Genomic DNA, 26,211 nt, shown 5'->3' on the forward strand with positions numbered 1-26,211 from the left:
CCCGAGCGAAACAGCCCCAGGAGAGCATCGCCGGCGGAGGGGCGCGAGGGGCGAGGCTGCGGCGGGGTGTCCCGGGCTGGGCGTGGGGAGCGTGAGCGTTCCTTCTCGCGCGCGGCGTCCGCCTGGGGTCGTGCTCCTAGGTTTTGTCGGTGTAACTGTGAGAGGTGGGGAAATGAACCTCTGGAACAGGTGGGAAGGGGCCGTAGGGAGGGCCGAGCGACTCAGGCACGAGTTTCTGCAGGGGTTTTGAAGGCCTGGCTTAGCTTCAGGGGGCCAAGTGTTAGCTCTTCCAGGGGATGGGCCAGTTTGGAGGGGCAGGGGGCAGACAGACTTGGGGGATTTGTTTGGTTTTGTTTGGGGGATGGGGGTGGCAGTGGCAGGGTTACTGGGAAGGTTGTTGAGTCCTTCCAGAGATGTGGCAGTGGAGCTAAGAATACCCAAACCACACACCAGCAATCCTAAGCAGGCACTTCATGGGCGTGGTGGGGTATTCTGTCGCTCCCCCACCCCCTCTGAGCAAGTTCAAATGGGTTCCAAGAACTTTTTGACTCAGTTACCTCTTTGACTGGACTGAGTGACTTCCAGGCCCTTGGGCCACCCCCCTTACCCTGTGCCCAGCTCACATTTGTCACCTAGTTCTTTGTTGTCCAGAACTTTGCAGACGCTGGACATCGAATAAATGGGATTCTCAAAATTCTTGACTACGCAAATGTTTTTGATTGATTCCACAACTGGGCCCTAAACCGCTCAGCTCTGTGATGGTTTTTTTCGTCCCTCTGGTTACAGCCAATAAATCAATCTCCATTTCCTCAAGGTCACCGTGGACAATATTATAACACAGTCTTGTTGGACTGAGGTGGGGGCTGGGGCACCTATACATCTGGGCGCCCTGTTTTCTGAACTTTACTTAAAGTGAATCTGAGGCAAGAGCTTCGCTGTTTTGAGGTGTGTACCAGGTTTCCCAAGAACGTTTCTGAGGTCTTATAATTGGCACTTTTTAATGGTCTCATAATTGAAACCCAGGAGGTTCCCGTGGTAATCTTGAAGCACCTTGGGGTCAGTGGGACAGAAGCAGGGTGGAAACAGCAGTGGAGTTATGATTTTCCTGCCAGATGAGTTTTACAGTGAGTTTATGCAAGAGGTAGAAATGAAAGGGAGTTGCCTCACTGTGCCACTTTGCTGACACTGCCCCCCCCCCCTTTATTACTCAGTTTGGCCCTTTCAGGAGACTGGAGGCTGTCTATTCCTATGAAATCTGAGGGTTGAGAACTCAGACAGTGTCCCTTTCATCCTCTTTCAAGAGATCTGAGAATGCAAGAGACATTTCCTCAGGAGAAATTGCCCAAGACACAGGCATTGGCTTTACTCTGGAGAGGTTGCTAGAGGCGGTGGTGATTGCTCCTTGGCCATAGGGGTGGGTGGGAGACAGAGGACCCTGCTTAGCTGTTGATTGGTTTGCCAGCTTGTGATAAGATGGTGATTTATGTTCCTTTCCATCCTCCAAATGGATTTGGAGATTTTCCTTTCTTTGAAGTGCTCTTTCAAGTGTTTGGGCTCCTACCTCTCTTCGGCAACTTATCTGTGGTTTCCATTCCCTAAGAAGGAGTAGGGGACTTTACTCATTAAATAATTCAGTGGGCTTCCTCAGGGACCCCCAGGGTTTAAGCAAGAAGACAAGAAGCGAGCCTGGTGGTCACAGTATTCCACGAGACCCTATGGGGTCTGGGTTCAGATTTCAGCAAAGTCCCTGATAGGGTTAATGAATAAGGGGTTTTCTGTCTGTCTTTCAAACAAGTAGGAAGAAGCTGAAGAAGAGCCAAATGCACCAGTTAATTGATGTCCAGTACTTTCTGGCCTCTGAGTAAGGAAGTATTAACTTGACATCGAAGGATATTATACATTTGAAGTCTGCTTTCTGGGGAAATCAGAGAAAGGGGAAGGGAATGGAAATTGGGAAGGCAGAGGAAAGAAAGTGATTTGTTACATTTAAAAAATCTAATAACTTTATCATTTAGAACTTCTTGTCATCTCCATACTTCAATTCAGCAAACATTTCTAATATACCAGACCCTGGGCTGGGAGCGGTCTTGTCCCAGGAGAATAAACTTTCTTAGTCAAAGGGTATTTCTCCAAACTAAATCCTCCCCCTGCCCCCAATTTTTATTTATTGCACAGCATCTACTAATAATTAAAAAATGTTTTTTTGAGTGACCCGCATTCCTATACAATAGCACAACTCAATTTTCATCCATGTGCATACGTACTTTTCACACAGTTGTGATAAAAGTAGAGACCTTTTTGTAGTCAACGGTGAAGCATCTAGAGATTTTTGTCCAAAGACTCACAGAGAACAGATATGTCCAGCCCACTTCTCCATTGGTGGGAACAACCTAAATCCTAAGAGTGCTCCCACATGGAGTCTTTACGTGTAGTATTTTCATCATTTATGAGGCTGAATCAAATATCTGGGACTGAGGGAGGTGGAATGGAAGAGGGTGTTTTTAATCTACAAATCGGTGTTTACAGAAAGCCTCTCTAAATAGGGCTTTTGCCTCCTTGGAGCCCTCAGGGTTGGTAATGGGTAGAGAAGGGGAGGAGGAGGGCAGGAAGTAGGGGTTAGAGGATCCATCTCAAGTGGCACTGCCCTGGGGATTAGGAAACTTGGGTGGGAGCCCTGGCTCTTCCTGTGGACTCTGTTCACACTGACTCAAACCACTGAACCAACTAATCGATCCCTGCATCCCCACTACCACTGTGTTAGCCTCCCTCTCCAAGCTTGCCCATCTATCGCCTCTTTTCCATGCCTGCTACCACCATCCTTCTTCCTGCCCTTGACAATTGGTGCTAGACTCCCCGCTGGCTACCTATCACACCATCCATCCTCCATCAGTCCCATAAACAAGTCACCACCCAGCTTAAAAACAGCCTAAGTCTACAATCCAGATTTCTTAGCCCTCTCACACGTGGCACTGTCCCACCTCATGATACTAATACCTTACTAGGAACGTTATGCTCCAGCCCAAACCTATCTAGTAGCTGACCCTTGATTTTTGCTGGACTCATTCCTTGCTTGCTGCCTTAACACCCCAAACCCCTCTCCTATAAGCCCACCTTACTTTGTATGAGACCTCCTAATAATGTATTCTTGAGAGGTGTTTATGAGTATTGATAACAATGGATTGCCGGATGCAAAGGTCATGGTTTTATAAGATCAGACTTTTTTCAGTGTGATCATTATCCTTTAATCCATTGTTCATTTCATTTCTACAAGGGGCCAGGTAACTGGAGACTTAAGGAAGACTAGGGTCTTAGAAAAACTGTTTTTTTCTGTTTTCTTATTTATAAAAGGGATTAATAAGGAAACACTATGCTTTATAGCACCGCCCCTTATGAAAAGCCAGTACTCCAGAGCTGTTTATTTTGTTGTTCAAAAGATAAGACACTTCTCTTTTTCCCCAGTCCCAGCACGAACTTCCTGGAACCCATGACCCATGACGTCTTGTCAACACTCACACCATCTGAGGGTAGCAGCCATGAAGTAGAAGAAGCAGGTGAGGTTTTCTGCCCACAGTCTAATACCTCTGGCCTATCGGGTCAGTCATACTTTTTCATGTTTTGTGTTGCCACTTGAGGATAGAGTACTTCTCCATCCTTTAGTATTAGGAAGGGTCTGGCTCTGAGTGGAATCTGGACCAAACAGATCAGTGCTAGTTCATTTCAGATGCTTTTTCAGTCAGAGCCTATGGGGACCTCTTTCCCCTGGAGTGGCTGTGTGAATCTCCCTTTCCTTGAGGCAACTCTGTTTGACATGTTGGCCACAAACCATTTACTATGGAATTTGGAGTCTGAGGCTCCTGTGGAAAAGTCCTGCTTAGGTCTGGGTGAGGAGAGCCCTGTGTTTATGTCTCTGTCAGTGGTATTACAGCGAATGCCTTGTGATCTGCTGTACTGGGCAGTGTTTATCTCACAAAACCCAGAGGGATTCTGTGTCATCCCGACTTTTGAAATAAGGTTAGGAAATAATAATTCTCCTTTCCTAATGGTGAATTTGGCCTTATCTTCAAAGAAGCTCTTTGATGTTTGGGATAGGATTATTGGGCAGCAGAGGAAATCATAAGAGAAAGATCAGAGCCAATAATACACAGTCAACCTCATTTGGTTGCCAGAGAAAATGTTGAGGAAAGTCTCAACTAGTCCTCCTGGTAAGTAACAGGAAAGCACATAATATGGCCAGGGTAAGTGGGGCTGAATAAAAAAAATAACTCAAAAGGAGCTGAACAGCAGAAAGTATGGCAGAGGAATGTTTGTTCTCCTCTAAAATGAGTTTGGATGGCATTGGACAAGACGGGGGTGATGATGTGTGTGTAGGCTGGAGCCTTCATCCTCTCAGCAAGCTTTTATTGGGTACTTGCTGTGTACCTGAGATCCATACTGGAGCCCACGCTGTCCAGAATTCCATCACTGAAGGGAAAGCAACGCTGCAGTGCAACCTGTAGGGTTACAGTACTTGGACAGGGTCAGTTAAGAAAGGCTTCTTGAGGGAGGAAAGTCAGCGTCTCAGGTGATGTCTTAAAGGCGGAGATGGGACTGGTCTGCCATCTGTGACCTCTGCTTATAGGTGCTGTTCGTTATTTTCTCCCTGAAGACTCACTTGTCCTCAGCAGATGATAGGCCGAAGTAGTCTTGAGACAGGCGATGGCAAGTTCAGGGTAGTTTTGTTAGTTTCAGGAAAGTTAAAAACAGGCAGTTCTTCATTGAATACAAATCTCAGAAATTCGAGCCTTAGACAAGTTTGTAAAACCAGTTACGGAATAGCTTTCGGGGGGAAAAGGAGAAACGTATGATTTGTTTTTTTCTTTCTCATCTATGTCAGATTTCCGCTGAGAATTTTAGAAACACATGCCTGAACTCAGCTTTTTACCTTTGAATTTCATTTGCCCTTTATTCTACTGTCTGCACTAGGTTTGCTAACTCTGAAATCACTCCCAGAGTAGCCAGTGAGGAAGTGTTTGTTTTAGGGACAAATAAAACCTCCTTGGTTGCCGAGAGGTAACGATCATAAGCATGGGAGCTACAGGTAAGAAGAAGAGGGCCTGTCGAGGTGGCTGACCTTGAAGGTCCCCCCCAGGCAGGGCTGGACTGGACTCTTGAACAGAACCCTCCCCCACCTTCCCTGGTCCTGCCAGGATTTTTCCAGAATAGTCCCAGCCAAGTGCCTTTACTAGTCTGAGTTTACCTAACATTACAATCACAGCAGGTTTATTAGGTATGGGTCACAGTTAATTGGAGAGGAAAATTGGGGGGTTCTGGGTTTATTACTTTTCTATGAAAGTAGAGGCTGCTCTTAATTATTTCCCAGATCATCCCTGCTACTTGACTCTCTCTGCTCGCTAATGCCTGTCAGCCCACAGCAGTGCTATGGTAGCTCTGCCTTTTTTATGTACCTGTGTCCACGTGAGGGGGATTTCATAATGCAGTCAGTCAGCACAGTGAGACCACATAAAGCAATGGAAATTCACGGTTGTTTACCTCTGTCATTGCGAGTGGATGTCTTGCAGTGAACAAGTTACATAAAAATGCACTGTGTCATATAGCCAAGAGTTAGATTCTAATGACCCTTCCAGTGTGCAGGCCCTCCAAGCAATCACCTGCAACCTTCCTTGAGACCACTGGCGGTCTGCCATCATGAAGGCTGCATTAGCTTCAGGCGAAAGCCTCACGATCAGGTGCTTTGCATTCTGTAGCCTTGTGTTACAGAGATGGAGGTTGGGTGGTTGGGCCCAGCTTTCGCCTGTCTGGACTATGGCAGTTTGCCAGCAAGTTTCACTGGGTGGTCTTTGACAATGGGAGAGGGGAGGAGTGGGGGAGCTCAGCTCTCCTGCCCAAAGGGGAACAAGAAGGTTGGCAACCAATGCCCCTTCACCGAAACACCACCAAAGTCTTGAGCAGTGGTGAATAAAATGGAACAGGTTGCTGAGGGCGGTGTTGTGAAGGAGTTCATTTTTGTCCCCCCCCCACCACCGATTTTATAGACGGAGCCTTGCGTTTATGCGGTGAGACCCCCTCAAGAGGGTGAGCACACACAGTGGCAGGTACCCTTTGTCACAGGAGGGGAGAATTACTATTCTCACCTCGTCACTCAGGGAATCAGCTGTGGACCTAGAGGGCAGGCTGAGATCCTTGAAGGCCAGTGCCAAGGAGGCAGCCCCACCTGCCTCTCCCGTCCTTCCGGAGACATGGAGAATGATAGCTGCCTTTAGTGGGCCCTGCGTACCAGGCCCTGTGCTAAGTCCACAGGCATTCTCCCTGCACCCCCCACCCCCACTGTCCTGTGGAGACAGGCAGTGTGATCTTGTTCTGCAGACAAGGGGCCAAAGCTTGAAGCACTGGAGTGACTTGTTCTGCCCCCACAGCCATTAAGTGGCAGAGCCAAGGTTTCGTTGCAAGACTGCTGACTCTAAAACTCAGGCTCTGCAGGAAAAGAAAATGCCCAGTCTCTCCCCCTAAGCAGAGCCCCCTAAGCTTGGGGCTATTTCCTTTTCAACTAACAAAGTAGAAGGGGCAGGTGGGGGCCTTTACGAGACTTGCCTTAAGAGACACGAACTGAAACCTGGGACCACAGCTGGAAGGTTTTGACCGGGGCGGCAGCACAGGGGAAGCCACGCTTTGTCACGCAGCTCCCGTCAGGCTTTGCAGACAGTTCTGAAAGCCGCCTGCACTTGGGTCTCATCTCGGAACATGTTTCCTGCCTCTCCGGCATCCCCTCCCCTCACCCCCCCTCGCAGGACATCATCTGAACGGGCTGTCTGAGCCTCCGTGTCCATTGTAGATGCCGGCTGAACCCACTTGCTCCCTGGGTTTCTGCAAGTCTGATCAAGCAGGTCCTCTGTGCCCTCAGTGGGGAGAGGGGGAGAAGGTGCTTGGCCCCTGCAGATACTTTTACTGGTCAGGAGAAGTGGCAGCTTGTACAGAAAAATAGCCTGGGGAAGGAGGTAGCAGCTCTGACAGACAGGTAACTGACAGGAGATGGTACCTTCCAGGCAAATACTCCCAGGACAGCCAGCGGAAAGAATTCTACAGGCAGTTACCTGCAGGAGAGCACAACAGACCTCTCCCTACTGGCTGAGGGGAGTGGTGGAGATTTGGCTGTGGACTCATAGCTGCTCTTAGTTGCTTGTTTTTCTTTAACAAATGTGGATAGCCTGAAGCCAGGTGGGGCAGGGGAGGGGGGAGGAGGAAGACACAGGACACTTGGGTTTAAGAAACAATTATGCAAGACACCAGGGGGGCTCAGTCAGTTGATCATCTGACCCCTGATATCTGTTCAGGTCATGATCTCACAGTTCTTGAGATCGAGCACCACGTTGGGCTCCGTGCTGAGAGCACAGAGTCTGCTTGGGATTCTCTCTCTCCCTCTCAGTCTGCCCCTCCCCTGTTCACTGCTCACTCTCTCAAAATAAATAAATAAACTTTTTTTTTTTTTTAAAGAAAGAAACAATTATGTGACCAACTTGTCGGGTAACTGAGAGGAGTCCCAGAAACTGAATGAAACTTTTTACTCCTCTGTCCCCACAGAGCTGCCTTTTAGAGCACTATTGCGATGCAGAGAGAGAGCACAAGAGAACGCTTGGGATTGAGAATGTTTCTGCTCACATCAAAATCCCAAGTCCCTTGGCATCTGTGCTCTCCCAAGATGAGTTAGGAGACAAGGCATGCTGGGAACTGGCCAGAGGTCAGAGTGTGGGCCTATGGGCTGCATCTGCTTCTGGGGTTGGGTGGGTTTCTGTTTTCTGAGGGCAGGAGCCTGGACTAGAGGTGATTCATCCTATTACCAGAAAGCCTTCCCCATCTCCGGACAAGCTGTCTTTCCCCCTCTTGCAACAAGAGGTAATGAGGGGGTCTCAGGGCCTGGCGGGAGTTGGGAGAGGAAAAGATCTCATGGCCAGGGGATCCTGATTACCATTCTTCCTTAGAGAGGAACAACAGAGGAGTCTGGGGAGTGTCTGGGGCATCCCCTCTAAGAGGACAGAGGAGAATCTTATTAGAAGGTTGTTCAGGAGGGAGCGGCATTTCAGGACCACTTCCAGGTTGGAGATGTGTGGCATCCTGGTTAAGTGTGGGCCTTGGAACCAGACGGGCCTGGGTTTGAATCCTGGCCTCGCCAATCTCTAGGTGTATGACCCTGGACTAGTTATCTAGACCCTGAGAATCCAATCTCTTAAGGTTGTAGAAAGGAAGCAAGATATGGCATATAATGCATATTAACTGCATTGTGAGCATTCAGTAGAAGGCGGCTCTTAGGAGGAAGGGAAAGAATAGGAGAGAGGAGCAGTGGAAGTGGGGGTTATCGAGGAATCGGGCAGCTAGAAGGGTGAGTAGGTAGAGGGCTGCACTGAGGGAAGGCCCACTGCTGAAGGCTCTGCAGAGATACAGGAATGAGAAGATGGGGACAGAGGAGCCCACAATAGGGAAAGGCCCTTAGGTACCAGTCCTCAGACCTGGTCAGTAGGAAGGGAATCCTCACCCAGTTGCCTCCTCTGCTTCTCTCCAATTCAGCACCTTCCATGCTACCAGTGAGGCCAAAAACCTTGGAGTCCTCTTTGTCTCTGGCCTTTCTCTCACACTGCACTTTAAATTGGCAAATAATACTGGCTTTGCCTTGAAAATGTATCCAGAATCTTGCAACTTCTTACCACCCTGGTCTGGTCTTGTATCACTTCTTACCTGGGCTGTTACAGTAGCTTCCTCAGGGTTTTCCCTGCTTCCACTCCCATGCCCCGACCTCAATACACTTTAGTCTGTCTACAAGCTCAACTTCCCGTAGAGCAGAGCAGCCCAGAGCAACCGGAGGAGGTCACTTCCCTGCTCAGAACTCTCCAGGGAGTCCTGTTTAATTCAGAGAAAAACTAAAGCCTCAGTGCCCTCAGCCCCACCCCCTGCAGCCCTGCCCTCACCTTCCCCCAGGCCACTCCGTGGCCACCCCACCCCCACCCGGGGCCTCCTTGCTGTCCCCCCCCCCCCCCCCCACTAGCTGAGCAACTTGCTTTGCCTTCTGCAATGAACCTGAACCTAGCTGCCCTTTATTAACTCATGGTTCTGTCTCCTTGCAACCTAATTTATTTTCCCTCGAAGTTACCACTTCCCCGACAGGTGTTCATTTGTTCATTTGCTTACTGCCTACTTCCCCTCCAGAATGAAAGATCCATGAAGCCAGGGACTTTTTTTCCCCACTGTCTTCCAAGTGCCTGGAATGGAACTGGGTATGTAATTGGTGTTCTCCCCCCAATTCCCCACCTCCGACCACCACCACTAGTCTGCAGGGCTTTTTAGAAAGGAGTGCAATACGAGTTTTAAACAAAAGTAAATAATTACATATGGATTTATATAAGAAAAATACATCCTGGGTATATGTATAGGGGAGTGTGTGGGAGAGCAATGCAGAAAATTCTAATACTGTTTCAGTGTCTGTTTCAGAAATACCAGGGAGCTGTGTGCTAGGCCACGGCAGAAGTAGCCCAGTTCTTCTTTCTTCCTCAAGGCGATGGACTGCAGTATGGTCCATGGATGTGACAGGTGCCAGCTGTAAGGGGAGCATAAGAATGGCTGTCTCCTCTGCCCTTCCTCATCACTCACTTCACAAGAATTTGTTGAGTGTGTACTTTATGCCTAGCACTGTGCTAAGCCCGGCTAGGAGACGCGGAGAAGCCCAGCTCATTCCCTCATCCCACCAAGAGCTCTACAGTCTAGTTGTTCACCTGGGATTTCCTAAGTGTGCCCGGACAATCCATTTTACCGCTCCCTTCCGGTAGCACAGGGACCAGAGTGGAATTGGAGCTCTGTTGAATAGGGTTTGGAACCACAAGCCAGGGACATGAGGAGCATGTGATGAATTTGAGAATAGTTCTGTTCCCTACACGCAGGAGGCCTGGTGGGTGTCGGGCCCCATGCTAGGCACTCAGGCCACAGAGATGGTCTCCGCTGCTGGAGAGCTGACAGCCGTGTACAAGGGACAGCATGATTTGGGTGTCTGCCCAGAGGGAGATGGTTCTGACTTCAAATTGCATCTCAGTCATTTCTGACTTGCTTCTAGATTTAGAAGCTTGAGGAAGAATAAAAATAGGGATAAAGATCCCAGAAGGTCTTGTGCTGACAACAGATGTGCCTGAGAAATTACACTATCAGGATCCCCAGACCCAACATCTGCAGCATCTCAGGTTACTGAAGGCTTGAGCTTCCTCCTCTAGTTTTTAATTTTTTTTAAACATTTTTTAATGTTGATTTATTTTTGAGAGAGAGAGAGAATGAGAGAACAAGTCCGGGAGGGGCAGAGAGAGGGAGACACAGAATCTGGAGCGGGCTCCAGGCTCTGAGCTGTCAGCACAGAACCCGACATGGGGCTCGAACCCACAGAGTGTGAGATCATGACCTGAGCCGAAGTCAGACGCTTAACTGACTGAGCCACCCAGGTGCCCCTTAATTTCTTAACTCTGAAAAAGTAATGGCAATTTTAGGTTTACAGAAAACATTAAGTGAAGAATATAGAGTTGCCACATACGTCTCACCCCCAGAACAGTGCCCATATTATTGACATCAGATGTTGGTACAATTCATTTGTTACAATTGTACAGTTGATAAGTCAACCTAGATCCATTATCAATAACTAAAACTCATGGTTTACGTCGACTGTATTATACATTGTATGGGTTTTGGCAAATGCATAGTGACCAACTATTCACCATTACAGTGTCATACGGAATACAAGTCTCACTGCCTAAAAATCTCCTGTGCTCCACTCATGAGGCCCTCCCTCCTTCCATTCACCAATCCCTGGTGACCATTGCTCCTTTTTACTGATTGTCTTTTCCAGATTGTCATATAGTTGGAATCACACAATGTATAGGGTTTGCAGGTCGGCTTCTTTTACTTGGCAAACCCTTCCAGTTTTAAGCATGACCTTCTGTCCCCTCCCCCTCCCCCATGTACATCCATGCGTCTGGAGTAAGAGGGGTTGGCAGGGAGGGTTCCAAAGCCTTGTGCTGATACCCAGCTGACCAGAGCCGATGGGTCCTATCCCTTCGTCATCTCCCAGTGAACATGCCTGGCCCTGGTGCTACCGGAGTTTAGCCCAGGCTAGTAAACTGTCAGGAGCTGCCTGTGTTTGGGTTCCACATCTGGAAGTATCAGCTGTGCAGACCTTCCTGTCCCATTCCTAAGTAGAGGCAGGAGGAGCACATGGGGCTGTTTGTCTTCCTCCTCGGTAGTTTGTTTTACTTGCTTTGGAGCCGGGTAGGAGGGTGGGGAAGTGAGCTTCCCCCAGGCAGGCAACACTCCTTCACACCCACATCCGCTGGCCGGCCACACGTCCCCCAGCCTCTGCTGCTGTCAGCCCTGCGCAGGTCCCAGCGGTGTCTGCGCTGAGCCCTGAGAGCAAGCACTGGGGCCTGTTTTGTGGTCATTTGGGAGGAAGATGGGTAGGGAGCAGAGAGACTGAGGACATTTTCCCTGCCCAGAGAGGTTTCCTTCCTGAGTCAGCCTGGCAAGCCAGGATTCCTTGGGAGCTGGAGGCAGGAACCTCAGTATTCCGTGCACTCACCAGTCACTCCAAACAGGAAGGCGCTCTGGGGGAATGAGTGGTAATGATGGATATTGTAATGGAAGCAGAAGGAGGGAGCCCCTTAAATCCCACTCAAACCAGGGCCCCAGCTAGGGGAAGGAAAGCGCATGTGAATGGGGTCCTGTGGGTTATCTGGTTGAACTTGGCTGAGAAGTTTCAGGGACTGAGGAAAGGCGGTTACTAGGTACAGAGAGTTACAACCCTGGGGAACAGGAAGTGAAATTTAGACCCCAGGTTTCGTTGCTTCCTGTCTGGAATAAACACCGAGCTGAGGTCAGCTAGAACTCTCTCGTGCTGAAGGACTCCAGCCAGGTTCACAGTGAAGGAGTTCACAGTGAAGGAACAAGAAGACTCTGGCTCCCCTGGAAGGTCAGCTTTTGGACTATGGAAATTCCATGCTGATGGTCCATGCCCATAGCCCATCCTCCTCCGGTTTTTCCTTTTTCACCCAGTCCGCCACCTTCCATTCTGTATCCTGATCAGTGACTCACTAAAGAGCCCCAGGTTGCCATACATTGGCTCTGCCGAGTTGTCCCGGTGCAAGTCGAGACTAATAGTGCTGGTCCCACGTTTGCCACTAAGATTGTGAGCACAATTGCAATGGAGTGTAGGATACTCTCTACAGGCAAACTGCCCTTGACTTTGTTGTTAACTATGGATTCAGGGTAGAGCGTCCTGGCCTTTTGTCTTCCTGGGTCTCATTCCAGAGCCTAGGAGGCTGGGACAGTGATTACTGACCATCAACACAGGGGGACCCTTGGCCCTTGCCTCAGTTTCCCCAAAGAGGCAGACGACAGAGAGCTGCTGAATCATGTTAGTGTGGGCCCCATATTCCTTACCAAACCCAGCCTTTACCCCTGCTTCCCTCCTAGAATCCCAGAGCAGCTTCTGTAGGTACATGCTAAGTAGAGTGTGTCTAGTAGCTGGGGCACTTTTCCTGAACCAAGAGATAAATATCTGATCTGCTAAAGCATTTGGGTTTTGGGGTTTTTTCCTACTGATTTGTGGGTGGAGGAAATCTCAGGAAGGTTGATTTTATAGCCTTTATATTTACTAAAATACAAATTTATCAATGCAATGCACTTAAAATTTATTTATTTATTTATTTATTTATTTATTTATTTAGAGAGTGAGAGCAGGGGAGGGGCAGAGAGAAAGGGAGAGAGAGAGAGAATCCCAAGCAGGCTCCATGCTGTCAGTGCAGAGCCCAATGTGGGGCTCGATCTCACAAACCATGAGCTCATGACCTGAGCTGAAATCAAGAGTCGAACCCTTAACCGACTGAGCCACCCAGGCACCCCTATGATGCATTTAAAAAAAAATCACCTTGCGGCGCCTGGGTGGCTCAGTTGGGTAAGTGTCGACTTCGTCTCAGGTCATGATCTCACAGCTCGTGAATTTGAGCCCCGCATCGGGCTCTGTGCTGGCAGCTTAGAGCCTGGAGCCTGCTTCAAATTCTGTGTCTCCCTCTCTCTCTGCTCCTCCCCCACTCACGCTCTGTCTCTCTCTCTCTCCTTCAAAAATAAATAAAAACATTGATAAAAAAAATTTTTTTTTAAATTACCTTTAGGATAAGGAATGGCATTCTATACAGTGGGGATCATGCCAGGACCTCCCAAGATGTGATTGCCTGTTAGTAGGGGATGCTCAAGGAGGCACGGCATGGGCTTTGCTCAATTTGGGGAGCTTCAGCAAGTGTTCATGGAAGAAAGTCTCTGATGCAGTCTGGGTCTTCTCTAGTACTTTCCAGAGCAATATGCAGAAACCCAATTTTACCCACTGCCACTCTCCTCCCCTCTTTAGAAAAAGCCAGCCTCAATGGTAGTGGAACAGGGAGGCTCCTTATTAACTGTGCTTTCAGAGTCAGAAAGTATAGAGGAATAGCATGCCAAATTGAGCTGGAATCCTAAGCAGGCAGAACTAATTTTCCCCGCATGGGAAATGAACAAAAAGTCCAGTGCTAACATCCTTGGTCTGCATGGGGGAAAGGCAGTGAGACCTTGTTTCTTTGCATCTCAGACAAGACGGGGTATGTTTCGCTGCCCCAGGATGGAGGGTCTGAGCTGTCTCCCTAGTGTGAAGCATGCCATCCTTTGGACCTCATGATGCCCACAGACTGCTTCTCTTCAGTTGCTTAAGGTTTCCTTTCATACAGCCAGCAGTAAGCCTTGCTTGAGAGCAGTCTTATTTATGCTTCTTCAGGCACTTTCCAGGTAGGCCCAAAACACGTTCAAAACCATGAAATAGTGGCCTAAGTTTCAGCTGATCAGTCAACACATTATTGAGCACTGAGCCTGCTGCCCACAAGACACTTCTAACCTAGATTATGAATATTTCTGAAATCCAGACAAGAGGTCATTTCACATTGAATTGCATTATCCTCATTCTCTCATTAGAAAAGTGCTTGGTCTGAGTACATGCTGGATACTCCTCATTCTCCTCCTCCTCCTCCTCCTCCCTCTCCTCCCCCTCCTCCTCCCCTCCTCCCCCTCCTCCTCCCCTCCTCCTCTTCCTCCTCTTCCCTCCCCGCCCTCTCCTCCTCCTCCTCCTCATTATCATCATCATCGTTATTACTTTGGCTTGAGATAAATGGCCAATTTGGAATTCTTACCCAAGAGCCAATATTCTTAGAGCATTTGGCTATTTAGAAGAGTTTGTCAATTATGATATGCTTGGGAATTTTATAGTAGAGAAAGAAATGGAGGCCCAGAGAAAAGTGATAGATTCAGAAGTTCAAGCCAGTTTTCTTGATGGTCTTTTTTTCCTGGACCTTGAGGCATCTGCACTTGGTTAGTTCTGCAGTCAGAGAAAAGCCAGCCAGAGAAGTTGGGGATGTGTTGCTGGTGAGGGCACATTCTGGACCGAAAACCCCAGAAAGGAAACAGAGGGCATGGCGATGGGGGGATAGTCAGTGAGCTCTGGGTCTCTGCACCAGAGAGCTAGGGAGATAGACTCTGCAGGTCTCCCATGGCTGTGGCCAGCGGTCCCCTTTCAGGGATGGGGCTGCCTCTTTGGCCCAATACTGGGGAGACTTTCAAGGTCAAAAAGAACAACCCTCCCCCACCAGAACCTGAGCACTCCCTGAAACCTGCTTTTGAAAATGCTGTTTGGTTAAACCAAGAGGACATTGGGAGGTTAGTGGCTAGGTGGGGGGTGGGGGGGCGGTTCCTGGAAGTTAGTGTGGTTGGGAAGGTTTGAGAAGTTCTAGTTATCCTTTGGAAAAAAAAAAAACAAAACAAGTTTCATTATTATTTGTTTATTTAAAACTCAAGCACACAAAAGCGGAAAGAATCGTATCACGGACCCCATCTACCCGTCATCTAGATCGTCACCGTTTTCAGGACAAAGAGGTGCTTTAGTTTGCTTTCATGACTATCCTATGTGCCAGATGGGACAAGGATGGGTGCCACAAGATTGCTCTTTCAAGAAGATGTGTGTGATCCAGTGTCCCCACCCGCCTCACAGTGGTGGGGAAAGGAAGGAACACCAGCCTGGGGCAATCAAGTATGATTCCCAGTTGTTCCGTGGGCTCTGAGATGCTTCTGTGTGACTTCCTACCAGATGCTGAGCTCTTCGAGCCCGAACTTTATCTCTGGATTCTGAGGGCCTAGGATCGAATGGGTGTTCAGTAAACATTGACTGACTTGTAAGGCAAGTCATTCCGGGAGACAGGGAGGGAGGGGGGCTTCCATCTGGGCAGGTGCAAGTCATGTGAGTGCTTAGTTCACCGTTTGGGGAGCACTTCACCCAAAGTGGGCGGATGGTAGGATTCAGAATTGGATGAGGCATGATTATCTGAACCTGGGGAATCCTGAGCGTGTGGAGGGTTAGACATCATCATTCTAGAGGGAAGGGGCTCCTGCTTTTGCCTAGGAAGAGGGAAAGAAGAATGCAGCAACAAGAAACAACACGAGAGAGCTGGACTGAGGCTTCTCTCTGCCTGGCCCCCGGAATCTGGAGCCCGAGGGCTGTGGGTGTGGCTCTGGGAATGGAGCGGGCTCTGGGAATGGAGGCTCCAGCCCCAGACCCGTTTCTCTGGGTGGCCACAAACAGCCCACAAGCCGCCTGCACCACCAGGCCTGCGTGTCAGTCCAAGTGCTGTGTTATTTACTGTGGAGTTGGCGAGGAACGAGGCTCCTTCGAGTGTGGGGAATGGAGTCCACTTCCAGCCTTCACAGTGCTGGGCAGCTCCGTGGCTCTTTGCCCCTCTGGGCAGGGCTGGGGACATCAGTGGATAGGAAATGGGGTGTTGGAGGAACATGAGGGCAGATGCTGCAAACACGTCCCTCTCAGATCCAACCCTGGGTGTAGCCAGCGGGGGGCCTCCGAAGGCCTACAGCAGACCCCAGGGAAACTCTCCAGGCCCTGACTTTCATCAGTGACCTGCCCCGCCCCACTCCCCGCCTGCTCTTTTTCAGTTTAAGCTCCCAGCCCTGTCCTCCCCTCCCATGCACGCATGATGTGTGTGTTAGTGTTTTAATTTTTATTCTTGGCAGAAGTTAAGACACAAGATGGATTTGGAAGGAGATGAAACCAGTCTGGGTATATGTTGGGCAGCAGCAGCTTCATTCCTGGAGTGGGTGGGCCGTGGAGGGGGAGGGGTTGGGGTGGGGAGCTGTCTCCTCCTCTGGTAGGGACCATACTGAAAATCCTGTCCTCTTTGGGGAAGGCCGGCAGCTAGAGGCTGTTAACCCTTTGGGACATCAACAAGACAGTTCCAGTGGAGCCAGAACCCTCTGGTCCAGTATGGTGTTAAGTGGGTGTGGGAGCCCTGGATGGTCAATGCCTGTCCCACTTCCTGGTGGTCTGTGAGCCCCGGGAGACTGCTCTGCTTTGTGAAGGGAGTCCTCGCTGCTATTTCAGGTTCCGATGTGCAAGCACTAGAATGCGCTTGTGCTTGAAAAATTCCTGTCTTCTGGTAACGTCCCAGGCCCCAGAAGTAGTGGTGATGGCCCCAGACTGGCAGGGGTTACTGTGGCCCAGGAACCTGTTTGAATCTCATTTTCTACCGCGGAGGCTCTCTCGGCCCCCAAAGTAGGTGCTCTTTCCAGTGGTGGCCTCTCCTTGGGTTTTTATTTCTGGGTGAAGAATCTGAAAGTCCAGAAAATATCTGAGGGAATCTAAGAGAAACTTTGAGAAAATGTTTTATTCCTTAAAAATATATTAAGATACTCAATTTTTGGAATCGAAAAAAAAAATTAGCTTTAAAAATTACAAGAATTTCTTTAAAATAATTTAGTAAGGAACATTTTTATACAAAATGCTCAATTCCAACGACGGCATCTAATGTAACCAAGGCATTTCTGATAGACATTCTTTATCAAAATGGTCCCCCAAACCACGGCAGAAACACCCAGTGGTTCCCCAGCTTGGCTGCACCTTATAGTTTCCAGGAAGGAGGTTGGAAATACTGATGCCTTGCCCCCGCCTCCACGGTGGGTTTATATTTATTTGTGTGAGGTGCTTCCAAGGCCTTGGTGTGTTTCAGTGTCCCCAGATGATTCTTCTGTGCAGCCAGAGTTGGCAACCTTCGATCTAATGCTTGTGTAAGAACAGGAGGAAGATGAGAGAGGCCAGATTAAGAAGTGGAAGAGTTTTATTATCTCTTGCTGCGTGCTGGTGCATAGAACTTGGATCCAGACCCAAAACACTGCTGCCAACTTTTGGATGAGATTCAGGCACTCAGACCTCAGGGCTGACTCTGAGTGGGGTTGGGGGCGACGCGTCTTCAGGAGGAGGCAGATGCAGCAGCGTGCAGTGTGGGACCTGCCAAACCACTCCCTCTGAAAACATAGTAGCTAGAGCATGACTCCGACTCAGAATGGCTTTGGCTTTTTCCAGCCTTTCTGAGTTCCTTCTTTGGAAAACGGCTCATTGTCTGTCTGCTTGAAGTGACCGGGAACATCAAGACCCAACAGTCAGAGGAAGGAGAGAAGCCCTGGCTTTGAAGCCTTCGCTTGAGCAAGATGCTTAATCTCTCTAAGCCTCAATCACTGCATCTGTAGAATAGGGATGGAAGTATGGCCTACTTGATAGGGTTTTTAGAGGTTAGACAAGATAATGCATGTGTACACGGTCCCACATGGAGTAACTCAACAGATGGTCGAGTACTTTTCTTTGATTTACACTGACTGATGATTTCTTCTAATTGTAAATATCTGCCTTAATCTCATGTTACAACACACCTGGTAGGTTCCATTTACTACGTCTCAATGAATTTTGCTTACATTCACAAATCAGTTAAATTAGGAAATCAGTAATTTAGGAGGAAAAGAGAGTCTTGAAATGTTCATGTGCCCAACACGATAATTTCAGCAAACTAACTTCTTGGTGGATACCTTACAAACCAAAGGAGTTGATTGTTAGAGATAGACACAGGAATCTCTTTGGATACGACAACGGGACAAAGAGCAGTCTTTTTATGGCCCAAGGGGTTGTTGGGTATTGAAGTCCTCGGCCTGTGGGAACATTAAATAGCAGTGATCACATCCTACTTGGATATAGCTTTTTTTTTTCAAATTTATCTTTTGAATTACAGAAGTGATAACTACATAGCTAACCACTTTGAATATTTCTGAAACATTTAATGTAAAAAGTACAAATCCCCTAATCTTCAAACATAAATGATGTTAACATTTAAGTGTCTCATGACCTCCAAATAACTATACCCCACATATCATAATGCAATTTTTTAAATTACAAAAATGGAATCATGCTGTTTTACAAGTTGCTTTTGGGATATCTTCCAGGAACCTCTTAGGCCAGCATTTCCCAAAGTATATTTGGTGAAATTCTCCTCACTAATGGTACTCTGAGAAAAAAGAGTAGTGTGGTCAAATAAGTCCGGGCCTGTGGTCATGTAAGTCCAGGCCTGTGGTTAAGTGAGTTCAGACTTCAGTGCATACTCTATCCCCCTCTTGGTGATTCATGATACATAACAGCATATTAAAGGCTCTGAAAAGGCCTGTAGTAAAAAAAGAAAGCTAATTAGTTTTTCGTAACATAGCATTTCCCTAAATTTTTTCTTCTTTTTTTTTTTTTTAAGTTTTTTTAATGTTTATTTTTTTTTTTGAGAGAGAGACAGAGAGACAGAGTGTGAGCCGGGGAGGGGCAGAGAGAGAGGGAGACACAGAATCCGAAGCAGGCTCCAGGCTCTGAGCTGTCAGCACAGAGCCTGACGCGGGGCTCAAACTCATGAACCATGAGATCATGACCTGAGCCGAAGTTGGATGCTTAACCGACTAAACCACCCAGGTGCCCCCCTAGATTATTTTTTCTATCACATTTTAACATCCAGTAGTTTTAAAAGTGCCCTTTTAGGCATTCCTCTCTCACGTCTCCTTCACCTATTTCCCTCTTCCCTCTGTGGCATAATCTTTTGGGGTAGGCAGGAGGAAAGGAGCTCATCTATTCATTTAATCAGCAAATACTGATTGCACTCCTACTATGTGCCAAGCATTGAGATGCATGCTGGGGACACAATAATGAGCAAGATAGCAGGCTCTCTGCCCTCAAAGACGTTCAGTTTCCCGCCTGCGCGGTGATGGGATTAGTCATACCAGGATGGCTTGCACCTGGGAATGGCAGGGGATCCTCTTTGCAGCTGTTGGAGCCCGGGAACAGCAGGCTAGAATTATCCCCACCCCCGCTGCTCCTGACCCTTCACCAGGCTGCTCCAATTCCCCACTCTCTGCCCCTGCTATAAATAGTGATGCCTGACCCAGCTGGCAAGACTCCATGTGTTTGCTTACTCTGCATGTGCCAGCCCTGCACTGAGGCCACTGTGCTTTACAAGTTGGGGAGAACTGACGGGAGATGGGGTAGGGGGCTTCCAGCAGAAGCAGGAACTGACAGACGGACCGAGGCGTGCTTCAGGTTTCCAGATGGGTATTTATTTTACATTTTAGGTGATTTAAAAGAGCTTTGTAATTGAGAAAAAGTGGGGGTGGGCTGCGGACTAACTGTGTATATTTGGGGGTCAAGGAAATGGTGAAGAAAGTGGGTTTGTATGAGGTCAGATGGGAAAGAAAGTAAACTGTCATGGTTGTGAAGCACACTTCCCAGTTGGAACTGGAGTTGTTTGCTGTGTGGGCACACGTGTGCACACACGTGTGTATGCACCTCTGTTTTAGAGGTTGTGAATGCATATGCCCAGAGAGCAAGTGGGGTGTCTGGCCCCTGAGATATTACCTATTCGTAAGACTCCTTTGTTGAGATACGAGGGATAAATCTGCAGTGAGGATCAGACGAATGAAAAGTTTTCTTAAGGGGAATTCCTAAAGGGAAAGTAACCCTAAAGGGAATTATTCAAATTTAATAAGTGGTTGTCACTTATTGAGCAACTACTTTGTACCAGTCATTATTCTAGATTATTTACTAATGTGTTTTTTTCTTCATCATCCCCGTGTGTGATAGGTTTTATTGTCCTACATCAAAGTCGTTCCTTCTAAGTTCAGGGTAAGAGTTTCTGGCTCGCAGAAAAGTCTAGGAGAGACCTTGTCCTTGTCACTGTGCAGTCAGATGCCAACTATAGACCGGTAGCTCCTGATGTCCCATCGTGGCCCTGACTTCAGCTAAGGTTGGCTATTTTACTCCGAGGCTTAGCTGTTCATTGGAACACTTCGGATTTCCTGTCAGCACGCATGAGCCTGTTAGAGCGTAGTGTATGTGTTGGCATGCTGGGGTTGGGGCTGCTCTCGCCCAGCATTTGGTTGAATCAGTCTAGGAACCAGGAACCAGATAGACCAAGAAGCAGCAGCCTGATGGTCATTCATTCTGGGTCCCAGAACCTGAGTCTGGATTTGAGTCACGTGGAGGGTGTGGATACGCACCTGGTGGCGTTGGTTGCCTAATCATCAGGAGGAGAGGGTATGGAGAAGGACTGTAGCTGACAGCTAAATTGGAGTTGGTGGTGATTATGTCACCTGGCAGAGTAAATCAAAGTCTTTTCAGCCCCAAAGCTTCCTAAATGTCCAGCTTCTCCTACTGAGGAAAAGCTCCCTCCTTGACTAGATGACTAGAGTTCTTTCCTATCTCTGCCATGTCCTTTGTGTCTCAGGTGGTTATTGGTGCACTCAACAGGTATTTGCTGAATACCTGGCACTATTTTACGCATTGACAGTGCCCTTGTGAATATCCTCACCATTCCTGATCCCTGAAGCCTTTGTTCTAGTAGCCAGGCAGACCAAAAATAGTGTGATGGTACTTGCACAGGGGAAATGCAGGACTCTAGGGGGATAAGAGCTGGGTTCCAAACCACTGCCTGACACACAGCGGGTGCTGGGGACCTGCCTCTTGAACGGAAGAGCATTTCCTCAGGTGCATACTTCTCTTCACATTTTCTGCCCCACCTCCTCCTTGGCAAGCCCACCCCCACCCACCTCATGCTTGGATGCCATCACAGGAAAGATCTGTGTCATGCCTGCCTTCTCCACTTAATAAGAACCCCAGACCAGATCCTGGTGGGAGATGGGAACAGGGATATCAGACACTCAAGCATCATCTTCCCCAACTCAAGCAAGTTCTGCTTTGCAGTGAGAGCACCTTTGGGGGTTCGTCAGAGCCAGACTCCAAGGATCCAACAGTTGGACTTGGAAAAGCCCTTGGAGGTAGGTCTTTATAGCTTATCAAACATTCACTGAGCACCTACTATGTGTCCAGAAGAGAGACTTGTAAGCAGGTTACGATACACTGTGGGAGGTGACGGTGACAAAGCTGAGGCTTAAGAGATCCTTGTTGACCTCTGTTAGCTCTAAGCCTCAATCCTACCTTAGCTGATGTACTGTGATCTTCTAGGACTACGCTAGGAATAAACATGGATGATAGAAAGGGGCTTTATTGGAGGACTGACCTTCTGTACTGAGCAGGGCCTGAGAATGTGTGCGTGCGTGCACGTGTGCACGCTCAGCTGTGTGACCCATTTCTTTTGTCAATCCCCTAATGCCTTTGTTAGTGGGTCTGGTTCCTTGCCTGTGTTGAGTAAAATCTATGTTTTATCTTTGATCTTTTCCTGAGGTCGTGATGCATGTTAATTTTGGTGTAATAGAAAGATGTTGGGCGCCTGGGTGGCGCAGTCGGTTAAGCGTCCGACTTCAGCCAGGTCACGATCTCGCGGTCCGGGAGTTCGAGCCCCGCGTCGGGCTCTGGGCTGATGGCTCGGAGCCTGGAGCCTGTTTCCGATTCTGTGTCTCCCTCTCTCTCTGCCCCTCGCCCGTTCATACTCTGTCTCTCTCTGTCTCAAAAATAAATAAACGTTGAAAAAAAAAAAGAAAAGAAAGATGTTGTCAAAGCTGAACGTTGACTGGGTTCCAAGTTCTTTAAGGGTAGGAGGCTGCCTCCACTTTCTGGCAGTGTGTGGCACCTAGTGGGTACTCCGTGGGGGTTTGCTGAACTGACCTGAATTCTGCCCCAGGGACTGTACTTCTCATCAGGTGTGACTTGGGGTTGCCAGCCGCACTGCCTGCTCTTAGCGCGATCGCGATGGTTCTGTGGAATGCCCTCGTTTGTCTTTCTGTGCTTCTGAGGCAAATCCTGCTACTGCTCCTGATGATTTGGGGAAGATGCTGTCTCTGTGGTTCTGTGTATGTGCAGACTGAGCAGTGCTTGCTCTCTGGTGTGCTTCCAGGCATTATACTTCCTGTTCTGAGGGCTCCATTGCTTTCAGTGGATGCTTTCAGATGGAGTGGAGTCCTGGCCTTAGGTAGTAAGGCTTGTGTTAACACACTGATCGCTTAAACGGGATCATTTTTCCTTTTTCCTAAGAGAGAACATTAAGCAGTTAAGATCTACTTTCAGCGCTCAGGTCCTGGAACAGGTTTGTATATATACCCTGTTTGTGCTTTCTATCTGGACTCTAATTAATGCATTTTACATTGACTCTTTTGTCTGCCGTGAGCACCAGAAAGTTTGAGAGTGGATGCTCCTGTTTCCTCTCCAGTCACTATGTTACCATTTTACTTCATTGTTTACCTGTGTGGATATAGCCCTGGCCCTGGGCTGTAATTAGAAACAGGTAGGTGGAAAAGAGCAGGTGGCTTTGTTGTGGCTTTGTTCGCTTGCTGATGAGGTTGGAGGTGAGCTCCTTTCTGGGGCTGGGAGGGGGGTTAGAAGGAGGGATCAGGGGAATGTTTTCCTCTCTATAAACACTTCTTTGTAACTTCTTGTCCCAAATGACCTATTGTCTGATGAGGATCTTTTCCCCTTTCTCTGTGAACATGTAGAGACACTACAGAGAAATTATGATCATTATCATCATTATCATCATCAAGAGAGTGCAGAGAGAGGGCATAAACAGGGTGAGGGAGAGGTGGTGGGGAGCAGTTATTAGCTTCAGTGATGTAAATGTGGGCTAGTGTTGGATGGAGGATAAGAGGCTGGAAACCAAGTCTTGCCAGAAACTTGAGAACACTATAGCACTGTCCACGGATTTCTTGTCCCACGGGGCTATTGTGAAGCTCTGTAAAACACTATATAGGATATAGGTATTACTGCTTTTATTTTCCAACAGAGACTATCTCTTGAACTTGTGATGTGTGTGTGTAGTGCAGCAAAATCAGGCCATTGCTTAATTTTGGACAGCCTATAAGGAACAAGCAGAGATGGTACCACATGTGTCTGGAGTTGTTAAAATGCAACATCTTTAAGTCTTAAAGGACATTCCTCGAAAAGCCCCCTCGGTGGCAGTGCTACTGTATGAAATTAGACCTCCAGTGAATGGCTTTCAGCAGAAAAGTTCCAGGACACCCTCAAATTATTGTGTGATTGCTATATGCCAGGCTGCCTTCACACTCAATCTCATTAACTCTTTTTAGCAGCTCAGAAAAGCAGGTGTTAACATTTTCATGTTCACAGAGAGTAAACTGAGACTCGGTGATTAAGCACTTTACCCAAAGCTGCCCTCTACCAAGGGAGAGAAGTGGCACAGCTCATATCTAAACCCCAGCCTCATGGTTTCTTAGTACCTGATCTTGCTGAGTCCCAACATCGTCACTTAGCAGAAGAGCAATTCTATAATAAAAATTTGAGATGACTCCTAAAACCGTAATGTGCTAAAGCATTGAGAAGGGCTTTGATAACCTCTCCCTCCATCTGTAAAGTGGGGACAGTAACGCTCCCTGGGTTGTGAAGATTAAAACTGATCATGTACATGAAGCCCCCAGCACCCGGCTTGGAGCTCCACACATTTAGCTGCCTTTCCCACATCTCTGCTCTTGTTCCTCCTCCCTTCCCCATGCTTTCTCTTCAGGCCCGAATCCATCCTTCTCTTTCTGACTCAACAGTGTTCTGATTTCTTCTTCTCCCATGTCTCCATGCCTATCTCCTTCCACCTTGGCCTCAAGGTTAGGGTCATATTGATAATGGCCAGATATTACCTACTCACAATATCCTCCTAGCTTAGATTCCTTGCAGTTCAGTGGCTGCAGGAAGCCAGATGTCTCAAGCTTGGTAGGGTGTTTGTTTTGGGAAGAGAGATAAGGAAAACCAAGAAGGTTCTTGAATGAGACCCCAAGCCATAGGAGTGTCTGCAGAGGCACTGACTTCTGTCAACTTGGCCCTCCCCTCCAGGGATGCCTACACTGTTCTAAGGGCCATTTGGTTTTGGAAAATAAGGGCCATGGTTATAGTCCTTTTCCTGTAGAAAAACCCCTTGGTCCCACCACTGATAACCCTTCTCTATGCATTTTTCCTATAGGTCCAAGGTCAGATAACAGTCCTTCTCAATCTCAAATTTCTAATCTGAACAAACCCTTCAGTTTAGCAAACATTGGCTGAGCCCCCGTGATGTGCCAAAGGTTTTCTGGATGCTAGGGTTACTAAGATAAAGTTAACACATCCTTGCCTTCAGGAAGTTTGTAGTCGGGTCAGAGGGTAGATATCAGAGGCACATTACGCACACATGATCAAATCCATAAATTATTATGGAAATGTTATGTGCAAAACACTGTGGAAGTCATTCGAGGCATCGTACGGTGACATTTGCAATAAGTTTTGAAGGACAATTAAGAATTCCCCCGATGCAATGAAGGGGGAAGGGGGAGGTGGTTTTGCTAGAAGAGAGAGTGTGAAAATGCAGCTTGCCCAGATTTGGGGGCTTGTGGGAGGAAGACCTGGAAAAGGTTGACTGTAGCCCACTTACAAAGAACCCGGAAGGTTGTGCGAAGGAGTTTGGACTTCATTTAATCATACTTAGATAGGAAATTGTGGAAAGTGGGTCTATTAGTTGCTTTGTTTGGAACCAACCTGAAAAGAGAAAAAAATCACTCCTACTTCCTTCACATTTTCAAATCAGCTGCTTGTGTTTCCTATTCCTTTCTAGGCCTCCCCCAACTGCTTACATGTTTTATGCCAAAATGATATGTTTTTCCCTTAACATTCTTTACACATTTTTCATGTTGCTGCTTGACCTTTATAGTTACCATTTTAATGGCTGCATAACAATCCATCAATTATTTTGCTATACTTTATTTAAAGCACTAGAGGGAAAAGAACCAAAAGGGTTTTAGAGTTAGAACCTGTTCAAATCCTGACTGACTTACCATCTGTATAATCTTGGACAAACTATGTAACCGCTCTGAGTTTTAATTTCTTCATTTATAAAATGTGTTGATCATATATACCGGCCTTACAGGGCCATTGGGAGGATTATATCAAATTAGATGAATTATGAAGTGTGGCCTGGAGGAGACAGGCCACAATTCATAATTGTGTATTCAGTGGGTGGTAGCTACCCATTTATCATCTTTACTGATTGGCTGAGCTTGATGTTCTAGAAGGAAGGTAGGTGACGATGGGGAGGCAGATTAGATGGGGGGAGGAGAGCGTCAGGGAGCCAGCTGGAGGGCTCTAGGCCTGTGGTGTCCAGGAGTAGCCTTTACTACGTGTGACTGTTGAGCACCTGAAATGTGGGTTGTCCAAATTGGGAGGTGTAGTAAATATAAAATACACACTAGGTTTAGGAGACTTCGTATGAAACAATATAAAACACCTTATTAATTTTTATATTACCTATTAAAATTACACTCTTTGGGGTATATTGTGTTGAAAGATATTAAAAGTTATTTTCACCTGATGTAAAATGTGTCTACTAGAAAATTGTAAATGACATATGCGGCTTGTGTTGTGTTTCTCTGGCTGCCTTTGGTATTTTATTTTTATTTTCTGTTTTTAAGAGAGGGCACGCACGTGTGTGGGGGGAGGCACAGAGGGAGAGAGGGAGAGTCTTAAGCAGGCTCCACACTGTGGCTCCCATGACCATGAGGTCATGACCTGAGCTGAAATCAAGAGTCGGACACTTAACCAACTGAGCCACCCAGGTGCCCCTCTCTGGCTGCTTTGAATCCATATGACTGACCATAGATAGGAAAGATGGGAGGAGAAGGTGAAGTGGAGTATATGTGTGTATGCTCAAACTAGTGGGTGTCCTCTGAACAGTGAAATGAAAAGCAAGTATTTGTTCTAGACCGGAGAAGCTGTCTCCACTTTCCCCGAGTGGCCGTCTGACCTTTTTTTTTTTTTTTTTTTTTTTCAACGTTTATTTATTTTTGGGACAGAGAGAGACAGAGCATGAACGGGGGAGGGGCAGAGAGAGAGGGAGACAC

At 47.6% G+C, this 26,211-nt stretch overlaps 1 long non-coding RNA gene across 1 annotated transcript; it reads left to right on the plus strand.

Moving 5' to 3' along the window:
- Positions 1-172: 172 nt before the first annotated feature.
- LOC111562228 lies at positions 173-26,211 on the plus strand. The gene is made up of 3 exons (XR_006585067.1): positions 173-1,861; positions 3,460-3,551; positions 26,164-26,211. It is a non-coding gene; the product is annotated as an uncharacterized LOC111562228 (long non-coding RNA).

Source organism: Felis catus, chromosome C2, assembly GCF_018350175.1.
Source record: "Felis catus isolate Fca126 chromosome C2, F.catus_Fca126_mat1.0, whole genome shotgun sequence".
NCBI classification, from domain to species: domain Eukaryota; kingdom Metazoa; phylum Chordata; class Mammalia; order Carnivora; family Felidae; genus Felis; species Felis catus.